At 36.9% G+C, this 7,016-nt stretch overlaps 1 pseudogene; it reads right to left on the reverse strand.

Moving 5' to 3' along the window:
* Positions 1-382: 382 nt before the first annotated feature.
* On the reverse strand, positions 383-5,495 carry LOC126704270 (cytochrome P450 736A117-like; annotated as a pseudogene).
* Positions 5,496-7,016: the final 1,521 nt, after the last annotated feature.

Here is a 7,016-nt window from a genome sequence, read left to right on the forward strand (position 1 = left end):
TTATAAGACAAAATAAATAATAAATAAAAAAGCAAAAAGAAAAAAAAAAAAAAATCAACAAAGCCATTTTAGGCATTCGTCTAGGCATCTGCTTTAATTTACTTGCATAAATGTCTCTATTATTATGCATATAAATCCTCATTCCCCTGCTTAAATGCTTCTGTTATTGCTGAAGCAAATTAAAAATTTGTTTCCAATGTAAGACTTTGTTGCATTTTAGTTAATTTCATTATTTTCCTTGTTAATCGCATACTGGACTCTTTTATTTATCTTAAAGTTCCATTCTCTACAATCAAAATGGAGTGCAAGAAAAAAGAGAAATTCAAACTGAAAAATCATACATTCTTGCTAGCCAAATTGAACTTAGAGATTTATTCAAATGCTAAATGTATTGCCTATATATACTATAGGCAACACATGGAGTCATAACTACAACAAGAGGAAATTTTCTATGAATGGCTATACCAATAGATTCAGTCATGTCCAAGTCCACTCCTCTTGTCCCATCGGGAAATGTCCAATCAAAGTAGTGCAAAAGCTTTGCCAAAACAAGCTTAAATGTGGTTATGGAAAAGGAATTTCCTGGACAACCCTTCCTACCAGCTCTGAATGGGATCAATTGGAAATTATGTCCTTTAAAGTCTATAAAGAAGACAAGAACCTTTTAGGATGAAATTCGTTTGGATTGTCTTGTATCTTAGGGTCTCTTCCAATTGCCCATACATTGATAAGAACTCGTGTTCCTGCTGCAATGTCATAACCTTGTATTTTGGCATCTCTACCTGATTCTCTCAGAGGTAACAGTGGAAGAATAGGATGCAAGTGAAATGTCTCTTTAATCACTGCATTTAAGTAATTCATTTCATCCAAATTATCCTCTGTTATGTCCTTTTTGTTTCTAGTGATTGTTCTCACTTCATTTTGCATCTTCTTCATCGTTTTGGGATGCCTTAAAAGCTATATCATTGCCCACTCTAACACTGAGTATGTAGTGTCAGTACCAGCAATGAATGCATCCTATAACAACATGTGGTTAATATTGAAGAAAGTTGTTAATATGCATGAGAAAGAGCATGAAATATCGTAGGTTACTTGAACAAAACAAGCCCCTTTATAGTCGACACTATTTTTAGTAAGATCCCTTCATTAGTCATTCTTATCCAACAACAATTAACACTTCACTAGTTTGGCAAACCCCGCCCTCCGTTAGTTTAGGCTGTTAGGTTAAACGTTGGCATGCTAATGTGTTTTTTTTTTTTTTTGCCCAATCAATCACGTCATGTCATTTAAAACAAAGAGCATAGTCGGTGCTTTCAAAATGACATAATTTTGGGAGGCTGATTTGGCAAAACAAAATACACATTAGCACGTCCACGTATCACTTAACAACCTAAACTAATGGAGTGTGGAGGTTCACTAACGGAACCAAACTTTAGGGTGTAAAATTCAATTTCTCAAACTTCAAGGTATAAAATTAAAACCCCAAACTTTAGGGATGTACTTTACCCTTCTTGTTATTATAGGCTCATGTGTAAGAGCATTCACAACTGGAAATGCCATCCTATCTTATTTTACCATCCCAAAAGCTACTCTATCAATTATACCATACCATTTTATAACACACCCAACATCCCAACTTTTATTTCACAATACAACATATTAAAATAATATAAATTATATAATAAAATAATAAACAAATTCTCTAACTCTCCCCTCTCTCATTTCTGTCCCTGCCTCTATGTCCCTCTCTCAACAACCCAATCACCACCACCACACCACCACCATGCCCACCACGCCACCACTGCCCACTGCCCACCAAAATCCCACCAGAACCAAAAACCCAAATTAAAAACAGAACAATAGACACATCCAACACATAATAATCAAATCTCTCAAACAAATCCACAAAAGTTTCTTTGTTTATTCTAAATCTTTCTAACAAAAAATACAAACTAAAGAAAAAAAATAAAAACCTTGAATCCTATGGTTGAAGAAAACAACATTGAATTATTGGTTGGAAAGTTGAGGAATTTAAGGAAGAGAATGGAGATTAAAAATCACAGCCCATCACAGCCACAAAACCTAAAACCATCGGAATCCATAGCCCTTCAAACCACCCACAGACCCCAACCCACCACCGGACTCACGCTAGAAAAATCACAGCCCATCATCAGCAAGCTTGGGCAGCCCATCATCGGAGGCGAGGTTGAGTGCCATCAAAGGACCATGCTGCCGAACCACCAAACCCATGGCACCGCCAAATCCATGTCGCTGCCAAACCCACGCCGGACAATGGTACCCAGACCACCCGCACACCACAACCCACCACTGGACCCACACTAGAAAAATCACAGCCCATCATTGAAGGCGAGGTTGAGCGCCATCAGAGGACCATGCTGCCAAACCACCAAGCCCACAACGCCACCAAATCCACGCTGCCGCCAGACCCACGCCAGACAGTGGTACCTAGTGGAACTTCACAACTTAAACACTGATCAATATAAGCCACCATGAGAGAGAGATGTGATGAGAGAGAGAGGCCAGGACAGAGAGATGATGAGAAACAGAGAAAATGAAGAGAGAGAAAGTGGCAGATACATTAAATACACGAGAATAAAAAAAATATTATTTTGTTTTACAATTGTGCTACAGTACCGTCACAAATTTGTGATAGTATTGTAGCACAATGCCAAAAAAATTTACAATTTTACAAGTTTAGCAGGCCAACTATTGAGTACTTTTGAGGCTTGATGCTAAATATAGCTAACATATGGCACTTACAATTCCTATTGTGAATGCTCTAAGTGGTGTTATGGTGGGAAAGAATCAAAGTGGTGCTATTGACATGCACTTAGTCGAATGGAGAGAGAGAGAGAGAGAGAGAGAGAGAGAGAGAGAGAGAGAGAGAGAGAGAGAGAGTTGCTTACCAAGATTAGAGCTAGCCTTAATGCTTACTATGTCAATAGGGAAACCGTTCATGTTTTCCTTTTGAACCCAAAGCAATACATCCACGAAGTCTTTTTGGTTTTCATTTTCTAGACTATGGTTATCACTCCCTTTCTTTTGACAATTTATGTGATCTTCAATTACTCCTTCCAGAAAATCATCAAATTGTTTAACCACCTTCTCTGGTTTAGCATCCAAGCCATTGACACGGCTTAGAGAGAGAGTTGCTTCCCAAGATTAGAGCTAGCCTTAATGCTTACTATGTCAATAGGGAAACCGTTCATGTTTTCCTTTTGAACCCAAAGCAATACATCCACGAAGTCTTTTTGGTTTTCATTTTCTAGACTATGGTTATCACTCCCTTTCTTTTGACAATTTATGTGATCTTCAATTACTCCTTCCAGAAAATCATCAAATTGTTTAACCACCTTCTCTGGTTTAGCATCCAAGCCATTGACACGGCTTACCCATGCAAGCCATGGAATATAATCCCTTACGTTAATCACACCCAACAACTCCATTAATTCCCCCAAAAGCTCCTTAAGCTTCCTCCCACCTTCCCCGTCACCATACTTCCTTCCCAAGGCCACCCTACATCCAATATCATTAATAAGCTTAGCAAACACTTCGCTTAAATTCACAGCCGAAGAAGAACAAGACTGTTTGATTTTCTCAATCAGTAGAGATAGTTCCTCCTCTCTCACCGTACGAAAGGATTGAACCCTTTTGTTACTCAAAAGATGTAGCACAAGTATACTTTTCATTTGCCTCCAGTACTCGTTGTATGGTGCCACTGCAACATCTTTGAAATCATACTGTTAAATATTAGCATTGATACACCATGTTGAATATGCTAATATAGATGCGGAAGCGAAAGCATAAAGTATAAAACACAATAACACACGAGGGTTACGTGGTTCAACCTAACGGCCTACATCCACGGAGGAAACCCTAAAGGGTTACATTAATAATATATTAGAGTGTAGTACAAATCCTGTGTTATAATGAATCATAACATGTGTATATATAGTAGACTAAACCCTAGACTAATAGACTTCTAGTACAAGTAGGAGACTTGGCTTGCACACAAAGTAGAATTAGACTTGGGCTTATGCTAATGGGTTAATATATCTCTAACACCCCCTCTCAAACTCAAGATGGAAGCTTGATGAAATCTTGAGATTTGATAAGGTTGAGAAGATCCCTTGAATGAAGTTTGGCTCTGTGACGGTAGTTTAAGGAAGACAATGGTCTTGCAGTGTTGATGCGACTTCTAACGGTGGCTTGACTATATCGGAGAGTTTTGACGGCAGCGGTAGAAAGCCAAAGAAGATGAACGCAGCGAAGAAAAACACCGAGAAAGATAAAGATTGCTCTTAAATATACCGTAAGGACAGAAAACCATGGCCACAGGAAGGTGGCTCTGATACCATGTTAGAAATACTGAATGATTGTATTGTATTTCTTGAATAAAAGAATATACATCACTGCCTTTATATAGGAGGCATATGTGTGCAGTACAAGTAGAGTGTAGTACAAGTACAAGTGTGCTATACAAGTAACCTAATTGGGCCTAAAGCCCATAACACAATACACGTTAACACATACAATAGTTTCCTAAACATTCTTGTTTTGGGCCAGTTTGCAAAGATGTCATCATGGCTCTTCAAGATCTCTCTTGCAACATAAGTTGATGAGACAACAAGGTTGGTACATTGCCAAACTGAAGCAGCATTAGGGGGCCTTGGAGTTGAGCTAAGCCTTGGATGAGTGGTGAGGTGCAAGCCAAGTTGGGGAAGGTTTTCAATGATTGGGAGCTTTGGTGGTGAAGGTTGTGAGTTTTTTTGTTGTTTGGAAGAGTGGAGGACAATTTGAATAGTAGAATGAAGATGAAGGCCAAAAATACTTAAAACAAATGGATGTAGCAACAAGGGTGCTACTACTACATTTGGCCCTAAAAATTGCAGGAAGTGTGACATTTTCTTCTCCCTGTCACAGGCAAGTATATGTTTTGTTAGGGAAAAAACCTAAATCCTTACAGTGTCTATGGGTGGGTAAAAGTAAATGACTACCAAACAATAACAATATATGGAAACAAAATTTGAGCAAGCACCAATAGAAACATAATCATATAAGAACACCAAATCTTACATGAAAAATTTTAGGGAAAAACCATGGGACTACTCCAAAAAAAATCCACCATGAAAATAGAGATTAAAACTCTCAAGTTTATGCAAAAATTGAGTTTACAATAAATTAGAAATACAACAAATAAATTTTAGAGTAAATACAATCTCACCATAAAACAGTAACAAAAATCTTCCCTTTGCACACTTCAACTCTTTATAGTTGCAGCACTTAAAAATCCTCTAAGAAAACTCCATCAATTTATCTTCTTCTGTGCGGCTTGAGCAAAGAAAATGTTTCCACCAATGTTTCCTTTTTCCCTTCTTGGCATCACTTCTCATTAAGAGAAGTCTAACTTCTTACCGAAAAAGAAAAAAAAGAAAGAGAAGTCTGACATCTCACAGGGCTTGGAGACAAGCTCATTAAATGAAGGCTGCCTTTAATTTCTCTAAGCTTGCAAGCTCATTTAGGAGAGCTTTGACAAGTTGTGGGCTGGACCACACTAGGTGCCACGCACCCAACATGTTTAAGTCCTTGGGAGGTACTGTCCTCTTTTATATTGGACTTAACAGTAGCCTCATCAGTAGCGAGAACCTTTGTTTTAAAAATCAGACTAAACCAACTGGTCCAACTGGTTGAACCGGGAATTGACCACTAATTCGGTCCCAAAAAAAGACTAAAAACCAGTCAAAACTGATCAATAACTAGCCAAAACCAGTCAAAAACCGTATAAACCCGAGAATCGGAGGCAAATTCGATTTTGCCTTCAATTCGGTTTTTAAAACCATGGCGAGAACTTGAATGGTAGCAAGTTGTAAATGATGGAGGTCAAATGATACACTTCAATCACTCATAACTCGCTATGCAACGAGTTATTACAAAAATTATGAAAATTTATGTGCCTCTAACATTACTCAAAACGGTGTCAATCCTATTGGACGTGGTGATGACTTTGTGAGTTGTCACGTGGGCTTAGGTGACTGTGGCAATTGCCCCTATGAGCGTACCGTTACACGAAAATTCAATCTGTCAATACAAATAATGTACCGTTATAGATAAGTTTTTTTTTTTTGTGTTGTGAGAGAAGGAGGGGGGGAGGGGGGGGGGGGGGGGGGGGGGGGGTGGGTGTTGGTTAGGAATAGAATGTTATAGATAAGTTAAAAAGACAAAAAGGACGACAAGCTTTTAAAAACCTTCGGATCAAGACAAAAAGGACGCTACAAATAGACAAAGATGTATCTCATAAATATCACTTACTACAATTATGTGGATTGAGATCAGACTGCACATGCAATAGGTATGGATGGTTAAGATTTAGCCATTAAATATAAAAAAAAAAAAAAAAAAAAAAAAAAAAAAAAAAAGTAACTTTAAATCTTAATCATTAAATATAAAAAATGAGTAAAAGTAAAAAGGTACAAGAAAAAGAAAAGTGAAGGGTTTGGGGTGAATTGCACGGTGCAATTGCTAAATGTAATTGCACCAAATCTCAATCCCAATTATGTAGTTACACTTTTAGCACAAAAAATAATAATAATAATTATTATGTAGTTACACTTACACTGTTAATTAAGAGAGTCAATTTTGTATTGGAGGTTATTTAATTTGACTAAGGAGAATGAAATATTTCAATATTGATTGATACTGGTGTACTGTTTTGGGATTATCACTATTTATATATTTCTATACATAAATATATATTTGTATTATTTATGTATGTATGAATTTATTAATTTTTATGTTTATCAACATCAAATTTAAAATCCACATATTTTATAAGCCTACATGTTAGCTTAAGTACATTAACTAATATATTAGATTAAATAAATTTTTTCAATTTCTATGTTTTTTTAATTGTACTAGCCGAAACGCCAATACCGACTAGTATGGGCCGATATAGACTAGTATAGCTGAAATAAGCCAGTACAACCTGATATATTTTT

This window comes from Quercus robur, chromosome 10 (genome assembly GCF_932294415.1).
Source record: "Quercus robur chromosome 10, dhQueRobu3.1, whole genome shotgun sequence".
NCBI classification, from domain to species: domain Eukaryota; kingdom Viridiplantae; phylum Streptophyta; class Magnoliopsida; order Fagales; family Fagaceae; genus Quercus; species Quercus robur.